This window comes from Papio anubis, chromosome 9 (genome assembly GCF_008728515.1).
Source record: "Papio anubis isolate 15944 chromosome 9, Panubis1.0, whole genome shotgun sequence".
Taxonomy (NCBI): domain Eukaryota; kingdom Metazoa; phylum Chordata; class Mammalia; order Primates; family Cercopithecidae; genus Papio; species Papio anubis.
In genome coordinates, this window is record NC_044984.1 from 12019734 (window position 1) to 12038214 (window position 18481).

Below are 18481 nucleotides of genomic sequence, written 5' to 3' on the forward strand. Positions count from 1 at the left end.
CTACATATTGCTCACCCATTCCTATTTGGTTTACTGGATTTTGCTTGTTTACTTTATTCCTCCTATAGTACTGTCAGCATGAGAACATTTTAAGTCATGGCACCATATGGCAATAATATATAACTCCATAACTAAAATAAGCTCCTAAAGACTGGCTGTCAGATACTATCTATAAGACATGAAAAATTAAAAACATTAGGGCTTGAAACCTAAAAATAATTATATCTTAGCAGTACCCTTAAACCTCAACCACAATCACATTATTTCTTACCTTTAATTACTATTATGATGTCATTGTCTATATGACAGCCATGGACAAGGAATAAATAAATCGGTTGAGAAATATTTCTTTAAACCTGGCATGAAAATATAGCTTGTTCTTAACAGAAATAAAAATTCACTGAATTTGGACTGGTGCTTTTGTTTGCTCTATGTATTTAAAACATTTAACAGGCCAGCGTGGTGGCTCATGCCCGTAATCCCAGCACTTTCAGAGGCCAAGGTGGGTGGATCACCTAAGGTCAGGAGTTCGAGACTAGCCTGGCCAACATGGCAAAACCCCATCTCTACCAAAAATACAAAAATTAGCTAGGCGTGGTGGCGCCCACCTGTAATCCCAGCTACTCAGGAGACTGAGGCAGGAGAATCGCGTGAACCCAGGCAGAGGTTGCAGTGAGCTGAGATAGCACCACTGCACTCCAGCCTGGGCGACAGAGCGAGACTCGGTCTCAAACAAAACAAACAAAAAAAAAAGCAAAAAAAAAAAATACACCGTCCAATGAACTTTTCACCTTCTACTTCCCTATCACCGTGAGTAGGCTTAAAAAAAAAATAGCAAAACATACTACCATGTATCTCCAGGGCCTCCCAAGTACAAGCTCTACCACTCTAGGACATACCCACCACAGGACTTGTGTACAGCAGCAGTTAAAAAACATTTAAGCCCAGGATTCTCAGGTGATACCATGCTATAAGCAGGAAAGTAAGATCAAAAGTTAGAAAACCAAAGATCCACCAAAGCTTTGGTGGAGTGCTACCTTCTAGCTATTGGCTGGCAGCAAAGATTTCTCAGTGTAAGAGTTAGATACTACTGAGATTCCAAGGAAATCTTAGACACAAAAGGTTAGTTGGTAAAAGGCAATGGTTGCAAAATTTAGAATTTTAGAGCTGGAAGAAACCTTAGATATCACCTAGTCCATCCCTCTGGTTTACGGATAATGAGAAGAGGGAAGAAGAAGAGAATCAACCCGAGCCCTCCAAATCCTCTTGGGAGTATGAAACCCTGACTAAGCAGTACTGGTAAGAGCAGGAGAAGCAGAGATGAGTTACTCTACTCCACTCACTCCATTTTTGCATCCCTGAACTATATCACATCTAATCTGTGAGTTTTAAGTAGCTGATTCACAGTTTTAAAAAAGGCATCCTACAACTCAACAAAAATCTAAAATAATCCAATTTTAAAATGGGCAAAGGACTTGATACACATTTCTCCCAAGATGATATATAAATGGCCAACTATTTGAAAAGATGCTGAACATCACCAATCACCAGAGAGATGCAAATTAAAACCACAATGAGATATCACATCACACCCATTAGTACAGCTAAAAACAAGTGTTGACCGGGCACAGTGGCTCACGCCTGTAGTAATCACAGCACTTTGAGACGCCGAGGCAGGCGGATCACCTGACGTAAGGAGTTCAAAACAAGCCTGGCCAGCATGGTGAAACCCCATCTCTATTAAATATACAAAAATTAGCCGGGCCTGGCTACTCGCATGCGCCTGTAATCCCAGCTACTCGGGAAGCTGAGGAAAGAGAATCGCTTGAACCCGGGAGGCAGAGGTTGCAGTGAGCCGAGATCTGCCACTGCACTCCAACCTGGCGACACAGTGAGACTCTGTTTCAAAAAGAAAAAGAAAAAAAAGAAAGATTTTGCAATAAATCTCTTACTTTTTTTTGCTGTGTTCCTCCCAACCTTTTATAATCTAAAGGTGTCAAGAACTGCTCCAGGATACTATCTTCCTTCTCCCAAACCATCCCACAGAAGCAGCCCGCTAACACACGGCTCTTAGAGTAAGCAGGGCAGGTCTGCAATCATGGAGAAAAGGCGAAATCATCAGCAGGGGATTTCAAGCGGCTTGTCCTCCACTTCTAATCATGACTTTATCTCTTGGCCTAGAAAAAGCAGAGACTAGGGTGATGGACCCCAAGTTGAAAAACCCCTAGGGCATAAAAATGAGTCTTTTATCGTGTTTTGTTTAAACTGTGAATAGTAATCCATAAAGAAATGCTAAAAACAAGCATAAGCTCCTGACAACCAAGGCCATATGCATCTTCACTGCATCCCTTCTAAAGCCTCACTCACAGAAGTCACTAACTACTTATTCATGCTGGTAACAAGGACGCTATGGGCTAAATATATTTTTTGCCCAGAAAAATGCCTATTAGATTTAAAAGCCAATGCACTTATTTTAATGAGTGAATTAGGGTCATTTCCATATAAAAATCTCCACTGATTTCACAATAACTTAAAACTTCAATGAAACTACTTTTTCCAAGCAAGTGAATACCATACTCCCTAACACTTGGTACTTGGAAACCCCCACCCCACCCCCATTGTAACTGTGTCTCTTTTAACTAACATCACATTAGCTACATATAATGAGACAGTCACTGGCAGCATCTAAAACCACACAAGCCATTCATTTACCACAAAATTCACTTGAGTTTGTTTTTTGGTTGGGATTGCTGGAGGTATTTCAATGAAATACCTGGGCATTTCCTCAGAGCATTGTACTGAGAGTACTTTAATTACAGACAATATGCACATATGTATATCTTTCCCTATTAAAATAAAAATACAATTAGTCTTTCATTTTCAATGAAATATAAGTGCCCAAAAGCCAAAACCTAATTTTAGCTTTAGCCTTCTTTACCATCAACATCATCATTAGAGATACGACCCAGTCATCAAGATGACTGAAAAAGTGGCACTGCTGCTTTCCCCTGTATAACTGAAGACACAATTGCTACTAACAGAAATGGAATACTGGTAAGTTATTAAAAGGCAGACTATCTATTATAGTTATTTTAACCGTGTTTTGATAGAAATCCTTCAATTATATGTGCATCTCCTTAACTCCTGTTGCACCTAGCCCTGCACTTCCTCAGCCCCATTCTTCCAGGTCCAGCACACAGGGGAGCCCACCTGACCCTGCAGTCTTCCTCTGTGCCCTCCATGCTTAGCTCCACTCTCTGTCCACAGCCTCATTGTGCCTACAGCTATTTCCATAATCACTGATGCCTACTCCATGCACTCTTCTCTTACCATTTCTTCTTTCATTTATCTTCTGCCATCCCTTAGCTTTCCCAAAAGAAAAAAAGAAAAAACAGTGAACAGTCTCCCCGGTTGGATGAAACAAACAACTGACAAGAGAAGTCCATTCTCCTCTCAAGTATGTTACCACCTCTCCCATTCTGTCATCCAAGAAAAAAAATGACTCAGTACCCCAGATTTTGAATACAAATATAAGTATGAATAGGTATGTGTGCATATATGTGGCCACAGTGCTTTTTTATTTAAAAAAAAAAAAAAATAGAGCAAATTTTCACTTTTTTATGTTATAAAGTGCTCTCACTGACTCTTCCCTTCTGTCTACCCTTCATCCAACACGCTCTGATGTTATATGATCTTCCACTCATAATGGTGTCCAGGCCACATGGCTCATCCTACACACTAGTATAGTCCCTTCTCCCTGACAAATTCATCAACTAAGTTGGACATGTTACTTTATTGATTTACATGCGTGTATCAGACCAGGCGCAGCTGGCACTTCAAGAGGCTGAGGCAGGTGGATCACCTGAGGTTAAGAGTTGAAGGCCAGCCTGGCCAACATGGTGAAACCCTGTCTCCACTAAAAATATAAAAATTAGCTAGGCATGATGGAGGGTGCCTGTAATCCCAGCTACTTGGGAGGCTGAGGTAAGAGAATCGCTTGAACCTGGGAGGTGGAAGCTGCAGTGAGCCAAGATCATGCCATTGCAGTCCAGCCTGGGTGACAGTATGAGATTCCGTCTTAAAAAAAAAAAAAAGTGTGTATCAGCCTGCTCTAAAAAGATGTCAGCACATGTTACTAGTTTACACCAGCAGTTTTCAAAGTGTGATCCAGAGATGAGAAAGGAACCCCTTCAAGGGATCTATAAAACTATTTTTGATAATATGAAGATGCTATCTGTCTTCTTCACTTTCATTCCCTCATGAGTGTACAACAGTGAATCAAGGATGCATGGTATGTGGTGATGATGTATCTATCACTCTGACAGCTAATAAAACATGTACTTGTATATTCTTCACTGCCTATCATTTTTTAAAAACCCAGTTTCACCCATCATTCTCAGCAAAGTAACACAGGAACAGAAAACCATATACCGCATGTTCTCACTCATAAGTGGAAGTTGAACAATGAGAACACATGGACACCGGAAGGGGAACATCACACACTGGGGTCTGTTGGGGTTTGGGGGACTAGGGGAGGGATAGCATTAGGAGAAATACCTAATGTAGATGACGGGTTGATGGGTGCAGCAAACCACCATGGCATATGTATACCTATGGAACAAACCTGCACATTCTGCACATGTACCCCAGAACTTAAAGTATAATGAAAAAAAAAAAAGCCAGTTTTACTTAACAACATCCTTGATAAAATAATAAAAAGTATTAATTTTTAAAATGTCAACTCTTGAGAATTCGGCCTTTTTAATATTCTGTATGATGAAATAGGAAGCACACATAAAGCACTTCTGCTGCATACCTAAGTACAATGACTACCTTGGGGAAAAGCATTTATGCAATCGTCTGACTTACAAGTTTTTTTCATAGGACACCATTTTTGCTTTTTTGACTAGCAGACAATTTATGGTTATTCAGACTTTGGTATTTGGCAGACATTTTCTCTAAAATGACTAAAGTGAACCTGTCACTTTAAAAAAAAAAAAACGACAATATTGGGCTGGTCACCATGGCTCACACCTGTAACCCCAGCACTTCGAGAAGCCTAGGCAGGCAGATCACTTGAGGCCAGGAGTTCAAGACCAGCCTGGTCAACATGGCGAAACCCCATCTCTACTGAAAATACAGAAAAAAAAAAAAAAAAAAATCGGCCAGGCATGGTGCTGCATGCCTGTAATCTGAGCTAGGCAGAGGTTGCAGTGAGCCAAGATCACACCACTGTACTCTAGCCTGGGCTACAGAGCGAGACTGTCTCTCAAAAAAAAAAAAAAAAAAAAAAAAAGGGCCATATCTGTTGCCAATGATGTAACTTGAGCTTTCAAGAGAAAACCAGAATTTTGGAAAATTTGAATTCACCACCAAGATCTTGACCACTTCCCAATTCTTAAAGATTTTTTGGATGAGACTGATGGTCATATTAATGAATGTGATTTGCTTAATATTGTGTAACCAAATGTGCCAACATTTCAAAGATGTACATAACTTAGTAAACCATTATTATATTATTATTATTATTATTTTGAGATGGAGTCTGGCTCTGTCACCCATGCTGGAGTGCAGTGGCACGATCTCGGCTCACTGCAACCTCCACCTCCCAAGTTCAAGCAATTTTCCTGTCTCAGCCTCCCGAATAGCTAGGACTACAGGTGCGTGCTGCCACACCCAACTAATTTTTGTACTTTTACTAGAGACGGGGTTTCACCATGTTGGCCAGGCCGGTCTTGATCTCCTGACCTCGTGATCCACCTGCCTCGGACCCCCAAAGTGCTGGGATTACAGGTGTAAGCCACCATGCTCAGTCAACTTAGTAAACCATTATTTTTTGAATGCCAATGTATGCAGTTACAAAATCACACACAGGTCAAAGATCCATTCAAAATGCAAGACGGACCAGTAGATTTTAATGTTACAGAGTACACAAAATTCACTGACATGGTTTCAGGTTCAACAGCGCAACTAATATTTAAGAATCTGGCTGGGAGTGGCGGCTAGCGCCTGTAATCCCAGAAATTTGGGAGGCCAAGGCAGGCGGATCACTTGGGGTCAGTAGTTTGAGACCAGCCTGGCCAACATGGTGAAACCCTGTCTCTACTAAAAAAATACAAAAATTAGCTGGGCATGGTGGTACGCGCCTGTAATCCCAGCTACTCGCAAGGCTGAGGCAGGAGAATCACTTAAACCCGGGAGGCGGAGGTTGCAGTGAGCTGAGATTACACCACTGCACTCCAGCCTGGGCGACAGAGCAAGACTCTGTCTCCAAAAAAAAAAAAAGAATTTACCAATTGTTGAGTTTTGATGTAACACAAATATTCATAATTACATGAAAAGACTATGAAAATACCCCACCCTTCTTCAACTATGTATCTGTGGGCAGCCAAGTTTTCTTCACGTATCAACCAAAACAACGTATCACAACAGATTGAATACAGGAGCAATTATACAAACCCAGCTATCTTCTATAAAGAAATATACTAAAGAGAATGGCAAAACATAAAACAATGCCATGTTTCTCACCAGATTTTTTTGTGTGTGTTGGAATATCTTTTTCATAAAAGTATCTTATTTTTATCAACCCTCTAATGTTTGTTTTTTCTTTTCTTTTCTTTTCTTTTTTTTTTTTTTTTTTTTTGAGATGGAGTCTCACTCTGTCGCCCAGGTTGGAGTGCATGGTGCAATCTCAGCTCACTGCAACCTCTGCCTCCTGGGTTCAAGCGATTCTCGTGCCTCAGCCTCCTGAGTAGCTGGGATTACAGGCGCCCGCCACCACACCCAGCTAATTTTTATATTTTTAGTAGAGATGGGGTTTTACCATGTTGGTCAAGCTGGTCTCGAACTCCTGACCTCATGAGATCCACCCACCTCAGTCTCCCAAAGTGCTGGGATTACAGGCGTGAGCCACTGTGCCTGGCCTAATGTTTGTTATTTTTTAAATAAATATTTTAAACATTTTTCAGTTTTAATTTCTAATGTTAAGTATTGATAGATATAGTCTATATAAACAAAAGATTTTTGGAGTCCTCAAAAATTTTTAGGAGTATAAATGTGTCCTGAGACCAAAATGTTTGAAAACCATTGGTTTATAGTACCACAACAAAAGAGCACTTTTACATATATGTATATAAGAGAATGGAGACTTGAATATGAATCAGAAGATCTTGGCTCTAATTCTAGCACCACTTCTTACTTGCTCTAGGATTTCAATAAATTACTTTATCTCTCTAAGGCCTTAGCTTTCTCATCTGTAAAATGGATAACTCATGTCTTCTAAGGATAAAAGAGACAAAACATGTAAAAGTGACTTATAAACGACAAGGTACATTATTATTACAAGATTTCAAAGTTAAGCATTTTAAACACTTCTTATGATGTTTTGTTTTCTTGTTTTCAAAACAGGGTCTCACTCTGTTGCCCAGGCTGGAGTGCACTGGCGCTAACAGAGCTCACTGCAGCCTTGACCTGCCAGGCTCAGGTGATCCTCCCACTTCAGCCCCATGAGTGGCTGGGACTACAGGTGTGCATCACCACACCCAGTCAATTTTTTGTATTTTTTGTGGAGACAAGGTTTCACCATGTTGCCCAGGCTGGTCTACTCCTGCCCTCAAGTGATCCGCCCACCTCAGCCTCCCCAAGTGCTGGGATTACAGGCATGAGCCACCATGCCTGCCTGTGTCTTATGATGTGTCACGAAATTTTCCTTATTCTTAAAATTTTATTACTAGAAACAGAACTTACAGAAAATGCCCAGTGCAGGCCAGGAGCAGTGGATCACGCCTGTAATCCTAGCACTTAGAGGCAAGATAGGTGGATCACTTGAAGTCAGAAGTTCGAGAACAGCCTGGCCACCATGGTGAAACCACATCTCTACTAAAAATACAAAAATTAGCTGGCGTAGTGGCGCAAGCCTGTAATCCCAGCTACTTGGGAGGTTGAGGCAGGAGAGAATCTTTTGAACCCAGGAGGCAGAGGTTGCAGTGAGCTGAGATTGCGCCACTGCACTCCAAACTGGGTGACAGAGTAAGACTGGGTCTCAAAAGAAAAAAAAGCCAAGTGTAGATTTTTGAGTAGCCAATTAGCTCAAATGTCCAAGCATATAATTTTATTTTATTTTATTTTATTTTGCAGAGATGGAGTCTCACCATGCTACCTAGGCTGGTCTCAAACTCCTGGCCTCAAGCGATCTTCCCACCTCAGCCTCCCAAAGTGCTGGATCACAAGAATGAACCATCACACCCAACCCAACAACATAATTTTATTGCATTTAATTTCTTACCCTACAGTTATAATTGGTTATATATTTTAACTCATTATTAGGGACATTTCCAAATATACACAAATGTGCAGAAAATAAACCCCAACTTACCCATTACTCAGCTTTGACAATTTTCAAAAATTTACCAATACTCTTTTATTCATTTCCCACTTCTGTGTGTTTGTGCCCATCCTGAAGTTTTTTTTGTTTCATTTTGTTTTGAGACGGAGTCTCGCTCTGTCCCCAGGCTGGAGTGCAGTGGCCGGATCTCAGCTCACTGCAAGCTCCATCTCCTGGGTTTACGCCATTCTTCTGCCTCAGCCTCCCGAGTAGCTGGGACTACAGGCGCCCGCCACCTTGCCCGGCTAGTTTTTTGTATTTTTTAGTAGAGACGGGGTTTCAACGGGTTCGCCAGGATGGTCTCGATCTCCTGACCTTGTGATCCGCCCGTCTCGGCCTCCCAAAGTGCTAGGACTACAGGCTTGAGCGACCGTGCCCGGCCCATCCTGAAGTTTTTTAAAACGAGTATTAGGCATCATTTTATTTTGCCTATAAGTACCTCTATATGTATTTTTAACACATGAAAATATTTTAATATAACCACAATACCACTATTATAGCTAAAAATATTACGGTTGTAATTACTAAATATCACCTAATATATATTCCATTTTCAAGTTTCCCGACTGTCTCAAAAAAAGTCTTTGTTAGTTTTTGGTTGGTGGGTATTATCAAAATATCACTTACCAGTTCTTTTTCAAGTGAACCCAAGATGTTTAACTAAAGCTAGGAAGGAAGAGGAAATAATACTATGCTTCATATACCATGTACAATTTACAAACAAGTCAAGAACTATCTTCCCAAGGAATTTTCTTCTCCACCAACCAAACAACAACAACAAAAAACAAGCAACAACAAATAAACCCACTACAAAATAAGCCAGCATGGCGATACATATACCTTAGTATTCTGAGAAGTGATCCAAAGAGGACACAGCTCAGCTGCTCGGGGAGGGAAGGAGCTGTTACACTATGAGCTGAAAAAGGTGACTGGAAACCACCACCCATCATTTTGGAAAGGAAGAAGTCAGGTCAGCCACAGAGTCAAAGCTGGAGGTGAGGTCAGAGACCCTGTTCTAGAGTAAGCCTATTGCTCAAACAAGAGTCCACACCCAAGACTGTAAGTCAACCCCTGGCAAACTGCAACTCAAAGCTCAAAACACAGTGCTCTAAGCTAGAGATATAACGGAACTGCTATAAAAAACAACAGTAGTAAGAACTGATTCAAATTATTCGGCAAACATTTATCAAAAGCCTACTTACTCTACTATCCTAGGATATAAATTGTATATTTTAAAAACTAGTATACAATGTATACAATAAGTAGCATATACTTCTCTACACATCTTTCCCCATTTAAGAGAAATTATGGATATATTAAATATTAATTATCTTGCCATACCATTACAATTTATCTTTTTTCTATAAACGCAATTTGCCCCACCACCCCGACATACACAGACATTAAAACAAACTTGAATTCTTCTGTCTTTCCCAAACCAAATATTTTTGAGGAGTACAAGTGAGACTAACTTTTATTACACATACCACAGACCCAGTGCATTTATAGCTGTAATTCTTTTCTAAATTAAGGCCAAGCATGGTGGCTCACATCTGTAATCCCAATGGTTTGGGAGGCCAAGGTAGGAGGATTGCTTGAGCCCAGGAGTTTTAAGACCAGCTGGGCAACATAGCAAGACCCTGTCTCTACAAAAAATAAAAAATTAACTAGGTATGGTTGCACAGGCCTATAGTCCTAGCTATCTGGGAGGCTGAGGTGGGAGGATCCCTTGAACCGAGGAGGTCAGGGCTATAGTGAGCTGTGATTACACCACTGCACTCCAGCTTGGGTGACAGAGCAAGACCATGTCTCAAAAAAATAAAAATTGAAAAAAATTAAATAAATCAAGCATTTAGTTTAGGAGGAAATCAAGAGAGCACTAAAAAATTTCCTACCTTGTATTGAAATTGTTGGCTGGGTGCGGTGGCTCAAGCCTGTAATCCCAGCACTTTGGGAGGCCGAGACGGGCGGATCACAAGGTCAGGAGATCGAGACCATCCTGGCTAATACGGTGAAACCCCGTCTCTACTAAAAAATACAAAAAACTAGCCGGGCGAGGTGGTGGGCGCCTGCAGTCCCAGCTACTCGAGAGGCTGAGGCAGGAGAATGGTGGGAACCCAGGAGATGGAGCTTGCAGTGAGCCGAGATCGCGCCACTGCACTCCAGCCTGGGCGACAGAGTGAGACTCCGTCTCAAAAAAAAAAAAAAAAAAGAAATTGTTTCCTGTAGGTTTATCTCAAGTATTTTATAGATGAAAATTGGTTAGGTGCACACAGAATAATTCTTGAGGGATTTGGTTCTATAGACACACTTAATATCAACCCTTTTTAAAATCCTTCACCTCAATTTCACCTATAAAAAAGTTTTGCTGGTCACAGTGGCTTGTGCCTGTAATCCTAGCACTTTCGGAGACTAAGGCAGGAGGACGGCTTAAAGCCAGGAGTTTGAGACCAGCCTGGGCAACAAAGAGAGACCCCATCTCTATAAAAATAATAAAAATAAAAAATAATAATTAGGCAGGTGTGGTGGCATGCACCTGTGGTCTCAGCTACTTGGGAGGCTGAGACGGGAAGACTGCTTGAGCCCAGGAGTTTGAGACTACAGTGAGCTATGATTGCTCTATTGCACTTCGGCCTGGGTGACAGAGACAGACCCCATCTCTTAAAAAAAAAAAAAAAATTAAATTAAATTTAAAACTGCAAAAAGAGTGAAGGACACATATTTCTTAAAGAATGCTTAAGAAGAACAAAATGTGCCCCAAAACATGAAATAGCTCCTGATAATATCAGTTTTTAGTTGATCACTATGAAGGACATCTTTTTTTTTTTGTTTTTGAGACGGAGTCTCGCTCTGTCGCCCAGGCTGGAGTGCAGTGGCCGGATCTCAGCTCACTGCAAGCTCCGCCTCCCGGGTTCACGCCATTCTCCTGCCTCAGCCTCCCGAGTAGCTGGGACTACAGGCGCCCGCCACCTCGCCCGGCTAGTTTTTTGTATTTTTTAGTAGAGACGGGGTTTCACCGTGTTAGCCAGGATGGTCTCGATCTCCTGACCTCGTGATCCGCCCGTCTCGGCCTCCCAAAGTGCTGGGATTACAGGCTTGAGCCACCGCGCCCGGCCAGGACATCTTCTAAACAATAACAAAACAAATCTGGTAGTCAAATAACCACAGGAAAGATCAAAACTTCCCCATTTTGGAACATTTTTGCTTCAGGTTTTTACTATTTGGGGTAATACAGGAAAAAAATATGCCATCAGGACAAAAGCTGAACAGATGTCATCCCTTACCCTAGTTTACCTACTGGTAATTAAGCGCAACAGTTTATTGTCTGTACATCTTTTCTTTCGTATGTTCCCATACAAAACAATCTCTGGAATTTAGCTTCACTTTATGACACTATTGTGATTATTGTTCCTAACAGAGAGAGTCTAACCTAAGAATATAGCCCAATACATGAAAAACCTAACTGAACAGTAAACAATGATATTAATCTCATTGTAAAAAACATGAGATTCTTAGCAAATGGCAGCAAAAGAATTATGAATAAATTAATGAGGCATTAAAAAAAAAAATCTAAAGTTTCTGGCCAGGCGTGGTGGCTCACACCTGTAATCCCAGCACTCTGAGAGGCCGAGGCAGGTGGATCACGAGGTCAGGAGATCGAGACCATCCTGGCCAACATGGTGAAACCCCATCTCTACTAAAATACAAAAAAAAATTAGCCAGGTGCAGTGGCACACGCCTGTAGTCCCAGCTACTCGGGAGGCTGAGGCAGGGGAATCGATTGAAACCAGGAGGCGGAGGTTGCAGTGAGCCGAGATGGCGCTATTGCACTCCAACCTGATGACAGAGCAAGACACACTCCATCTCAAAAAAAAAAAAAAGACAAAAAAACACTAAGTTTCCATGCCTTGACCGAAAAAAGTCACACAGGTTTCTTTTTCTTTAATTCACGTTTCTTTTTTTAAAAGCTGGTTAATGTGTAGATTTTATTCAAATTCATTTGGACTGTACATGAATATTAACATGTACATGTTAATATTGTTAAAAGTTTAAAGTTGTAACATGAAGACTATTCATTAGACTATGACAGGCAAAGCAACTGATTCACAGAATAAGTACGATTTACTGACCCTGATCATTACCTTTACTACTTACCACTATTTAACATTACTTTTTTAATGTACTGTTTACTTGTTTATTGTCTTTCTTGTTTATTCTCCCACTAGAATGTAAGTTATGTAAGGGCAAAAACCTTCTCTTATTTTTCACTGTATGGCCAGGATCTAGCACTTCGTAGAAGCTCAGCATAAATTTGCTGAATGAGATGGGTGAATGAATACCTTCTGCCTTTGACCTCCGCCACTTCCCTTTCTCCATACACATGTTAACCAATCTTTAACGCCAGGGTCAAACTCTATTATCTCTATGAAGATTACCTCCCTGAGCCCTCTTTCTCTTTTGTACCTGAATTTGGCACTTGCCAGCTGTCTGGTAATTGTTTATCTTTGCATATGTATCTCCCTTAAAATTTTTATAATCCTGTTCTCCGTAAGAACATGGACCAGTGTCCCCAACTTTTGGCATCCATCTCGGCACACGTAAACAGCACACTGTTAACAAATGTTTTGCTTGATTCATATCAGTAGTTAATCCAGAAATTCAGTTAATAATTTCAGTTTTTTATAATGTATCCCTCCCTTTAAAATTAACTCAAAATAGGCCATGATATTACAGTGAATCCCTCTTTATTTTTATTTCTGACAATTTTAAATTTTACATTCTCATAATTATAATTAATGCTCATAATTTACTCTATCACTCTCCCTCAAGATTTTTTTTTTTTTGATACAGTGTCTTGCTCTGTTGCCCAGGCTGAAGCGCAGCAGTACGATCATAGCTCACTGCAGCCTTGACCTCCCAGGCTCAAGAGATCCTCCCACTTCAGCCTCCCAAGTAGCTGGCACCACAGCTGCCTACCATACCTGGCTAATTTTTTGATTTTTTTTGGAAACAAGGTCTATGTTGCCTAGGCTGGTCTCAACACCTGAGCTCAAGTGAGCCTCCTGCCTTAGCCTCTTAAAGTGCTGGGATTATGGGAATGAGCCACCACACCTGGCCTACATTTTTTAATGTAATAAAAAATCTTGTCAGTTTGTAGCAATACCTATAATGATGTTTCTAACCCCAATCAAGAAGGGCGTGAAGTTTCATTACTCTCTCTTGTTGCTGAGGTATAAGAGGGCATTTTTCCATTTATTCCTCTTTCCTTTCATGACAAGATGTATTCCATTCCCTTCCTTACTGATCATACTTCTGGCAAGCTTTTATTATTTCTTTGTACCTGTCCAAGGCCAAGGTAATCTGTCTTACATCCTTCTTTTGAGCCACTGTTTCCTCCAGTTATGTATTTGATTAAAATTCTAACTCCCCGTCTCAATCCATCTGTGTAGGAGAACTGCCTCTTCGTAAAGCCTGAGCCTGCTTCTTTAAATTCAGTCAACCTTTATGAACCTCTCTTCACACAGCCAACCCTTGATCATCAAGGATAATGAAATGCATACAAATAACAGATTGTCTACAACACAAGAAAAATCAGGAAAAAAAAACTGACATCTGGTTTTGGAATTTATCATATGTTGCTTTGGGCAAGACTTATTTTCCTAATTATGTTTTTTGTTTAAGCCAACATTCGGATTTTCTTTTACAATGGTGAATATCTCAGTTTTAAATGATCAGGAAATTTCTTTTAAAGCCAATCAAGCATCAACTATGGTTTTTCCTGTGAAATCTTTTTAACTAGCCCCTTTCATCTGTTGAAATCTGTCATAAAATCTGTTTTGTTTCCTCTAAATTATCTCATTTTCTTGGGATTCTGATCCAAATGAGTTCACCCTATATTAATTTACTTCTTCAAACTAAAGTACCTTTTGCTTGAGAACTCAACGCATTCTAAAAAACACTGAACGTCCAGTGAAATTTTTAGTTCAGGTAACACGAAGTAGAAAACTATTTTTGTCTAGGAAAACTTAGAGTTCTAGGATAAATTATTACACTGGTAATTCTAGCAAATTATATTTAGCAGGATTTTAGGAGTAGCAGAAAATTGAAAAAAGTTAATACTGGACAGCTATATACATCTGCTTCACCAATATATTAATCCCATATGCTAAAAACTGTATGAAATTAAATTCCCAGTACAGGCATTTACAGAAAATAGCATCAAAACACACTTACACATAAATCCTGCCTCTTCTCCTGATCCCTACCTAAACTCTGCAACCTTCTCACACCTACTCTTCCCCACTCCCATCTCAGCCTCACTGCCACTCTCAAGTGTCCCACAAATAATTTTTAAATGTGTAGGAAAAAGGAAAAGAACTGGGATAACAGGATCTCCTCTTTTGCTGCCTTCTCAGTCACTGCCATTAAGTTTTTGGCCCAAGAGACTCCAACGCCCAATTTTACATGTCTATTTTTATTTTATAGGTACACACAATCACCAAACTGAACAAAAGGACAGGGCATTCTAAATTGAAAAAGGAGCAAAACTGGATAATTCTGCAGTTCTGTTCCTAGCCCCCTCCACAATCATGCACTATGATCATTTGGCACCATAATCAAGCCAAATGAGATATTTTACTTTGAGTTGCTGATATAGCAGAGGTTAATACTAAAAATAATAATAATAATAATTACCACAGTTTACACATTTTTTTATCTGAATGTACATTTATAGTACTTGAACCGAGTTATTTTCAATACACTATTCACCACATTAACAAAATTCAAAATAAGTTCATTTCTAATTTTTTCCCCCATGTAGAATTTTGATAAATGCAAAACTTATTTTACCTAAAATCCAACTCTTGGGCTGCTGTTATTCAGCCTAAATTTTTATATAAGACTGCAAATGTTAGCCAAATTTTAAAAAAGTTTTAATGCAACTTTCCACATTGTCTTCAAACTCAGTAAATTCCACAATTTTAAAACACAAAAACCTTTCACCGTGCCTACTCACATTTTTACTAAAATCCCTACACAAAGCCATACATTCTGCTTTTCATTTTACTTCTCCAAGCTGCTGCCTTCACCAAATAGACTCCACGAGCCTCCCAAGTGGTATCCACCAATATATGTGATTCTCAAGGAAAAGTATTAAAGAGTAATTAATTCAATTGGTACGAAATCTCTTCTTTTACAATTTTACCTTAACTTTAAAAAGGCTTTTCTTGATGGAGATGAAAATCCTTTGAGGAAATGGTTGTCCTTTACATGGACTCTCCATCAGCCCCATAAGGTGAGTGGCATAAAGAGGCATTTTCTCTGACAGTCTCCGTTCCCCAAACACTAGTCCTAAGCTTTTGCATGGATGGTAAATTTCACACACAAACACTCGGAAAAGAAAGAAGAGAAAGAAACATACCTGGTTTATTTTCTAAACAGGTTTGATAGGTTTGGTTCACTTGAAAGAGCAGATTATTTACTTATAATCTTTTAAAACAGAAGTGGCAGCCAGAGCACTGGGTAAATAAAAACTTCATAGAGTTTTAAAACCCTGCATCTTAACTCACTTCCCTTTGGTTCAAGGGGACGGCACAGCAAACCCCACGGCAAATGAGATTATGCAACAGGCTTTTTTCGTCCCCACCTTATTCATCACAGGCTGGTTAGAGGTGTGCTTTCTCCAATCTGAGACACCCACGACTTCAAAACGCCAAGAACCCTTGCAGCTGATGTTTTCTAAACTTCTTTAGGATTTTGCAGTATCCATTCATTTTCAGATCTACTTGCATTTTCTCTGGTTCATTACTGGTATTCTTTAGGAAATAAACCCAGCATCTGAAGATATTTCCCTCTGTGGTGTTCCATTACATGAAACTACACGTGATACACAGACCCTGGGCTTTTTTATTTCTCACGTTTTGCAGCTAGTGTAAATAAAGAAGTCACTAGGCATCGGGCCCCCCAACGCCAAGACCCGAGCCCCTGTCCGAAAATTGAGGGCTTTTTTGGTTGGCTGGTTGAAGAAAGCAGCACCGTCACCACCCAGGTGGCCTCGCTGATTACACCAAAGGCGAATTGGGGATAATGGGAACAGTCAGGCCGGGGCCCCACTTGGCAGGCGTGTTGTGTAACACTCGCGCCTGGAAGTGAGCAGCTTCGCCCGCGAAGGTGCCGCGTCCCGCGGCGGCCGCTCCTCTCGGCGGGGCCCGGTCCAAGCCCGCTGGCAGCGCAGCGGCCGGGAGCGCACCCACTGCGACCCCGCGCCCAGCCGCACGCCCCCTTCCCGCTCCGGCCAGCCTCCAGCCAGGCCTACACCCGCGCTTCAAACGCTCCTGCGGCCCCCGGCCGCGGTCGCCCCCACGCCGCCTCCCGAAAGGGTGGCCGGTACGCCCGGGAAGGCAGAGCCGGCGGGGCCAGAGCGCGGCTCCCCGCACCGGGAGTCGGGGCGCGCTGCGGAGCGTCCATGCGGCCGGGCGGCAAGGCGCCCCGGGCCCCGGACCCTCCCGCCCGCACACCCAGCGCGGCCCGCCAAGGCCACTTACTTTTGGGGCCGCCGACCTCCCAATTCCCTCAGAGGGAAACGAAAGTTGTCACGGCGTCTCCCCTCGGGCCCCCCTCGCCTCCCGGGCTTGCGAGGCGCCGCCGCGGAGCCGAGAGGGCGGCTGCGCTCCCGCTCGCGTCCCGTCCCGTCGCTCTCCTCCTCCTCTTCTTTTCACTATATTATCTTCTCCTTCTCTGAGGGGTGGGTGGGGGCGGGAGGCTTAGGAAGAGAGGAGACGCTCGCAACTTTTCTTCACTCTTTCTCTTCCACCCTCCCCCCCAATCAGCCTTCAAAAAAAAATGTCGAAGGAGATGAAGAACTTAGGGAGGTAAAGGTGGGGGGTCGCGTTGTGAAAGCGGGGGCTGAGGGGAGGGAGAGGTGGTAATAATCGTTCAAAAACTGATTAAAGCCCCCCGAACACTGATACATAGAAAGAGGGGGAAAGGCGGGGGGGTGGGGTGGGGGGTTGGGGGAAAGAGAAAGAGTCGCTGGTCAGGAAACTTCAAGCGCGGATGAGGTCATTGGTTTAAAAATAAAGAGATGGCGTCACTTGAAACCAATCCCAGTGAATGAACTCAGCGGAGCCCCGGGGAAAGGAGGAGACAGGCGAGGGCAGGGCGGTGGGCGCCGGGCGGGGCCGCGCGCCCGCCCATCCCGCGGCCGCCCGAGGCCGGAGCGCGGCTCCGCGCCTCGTTCCGGCCGCTCGGGGAGGGGTCAGGTCATGTTCCCTTCCCGAGTCCGGCGACTCTGAGGCAGGTTCCGCGGGCGCCGCTGGGAGGAGCCGGAGCTGCCGGAGGAGGCGGCCCCGCGGCCTCCTACCCCTCCTCCTCCTCCTCCTTCCGCGCCCGCGCGCCCGCCGCCCCCCGGGCTCGCGGCCCCGACCCCCTCCAGTACTGCGCCCCAACAGGTATCGGAGGGTTTTCTCCTCACCCAGACCCAGAACCTTTCCCCCCTCCTTGAGCTGTTTCCAGCTGCCTCACCAACATCAAAAAACGCAAACACTGATTTGAGAGAATTACAATCGCTCGGTAAAAAGCCTGACGAATGCAAAAGGCAAGGCTCTGCCATCTCTCAGAAGTTACAGGTACTTCAAGAAAAATCACACTACTGTTGTCAGGCATTCAGCTACCTATATGTTTATGGTGAAAACCCCCTCATAAATGTTCCTACATTACTTTACTTATATTTACAAATACAAGGATAGCAGCCTACATTTTCTTTAAAAATGTTTTCTACAGGACGCAGCGCTGAAACATCTTTAAATCAGACCAAGGGTTCACCGCCTCTTGAGAGGTACAAAACCCTTTATTAACTCCACGTACCTCGTGTATTTCATTATTTGAATTCATTAAAATCTCTTTGTTTTGAGATGATATTACGCACTTTGGAAAACGAGAGACCTAAGGTGGTGACAAACCAGGACTTGGAATCACTGAATAGGACAATCGGAGCTTTATTCCAATGTTCTTTGAGCATTTGAGCATGAAGCTGCTTCTACTGAGAAGTACTCACGTGGATATCACATAACAAAGATGTGATTAATGACGGAAAAG

The 18481-nt window shown here is 42.3% G+C and overlaps 1 protein-coding gene across 2 annotated transcripts in view; it reads right to left on the bottom strand.

Annotated features, from left to right (window-relative positions):
• The window catches only part of DUSP16 (dual specificity phosphatase 16), a 92785-nt gene extending 75113 nt beyond the window's left edge, over positions 1 to 17672 (bottom strand). Inside the window, exon 1 of one of the 2 annotated variants that reach the window (XM_031650299.1) lies at positions 16930 to 17672. The gene's annotated coding sequence lies outside the window, so the exon portion shown is untranslated. Of the gene's footprint in view, positions 1 to 15806; positions 16775 to 16929 lie in introns of those variants that run through there. The other variant, XM_003906015.5, reaches the window with a different exon arrangement.
• Between the last annotated feature and the right edge of the window lie 809 nt (positions 17673 to 18481).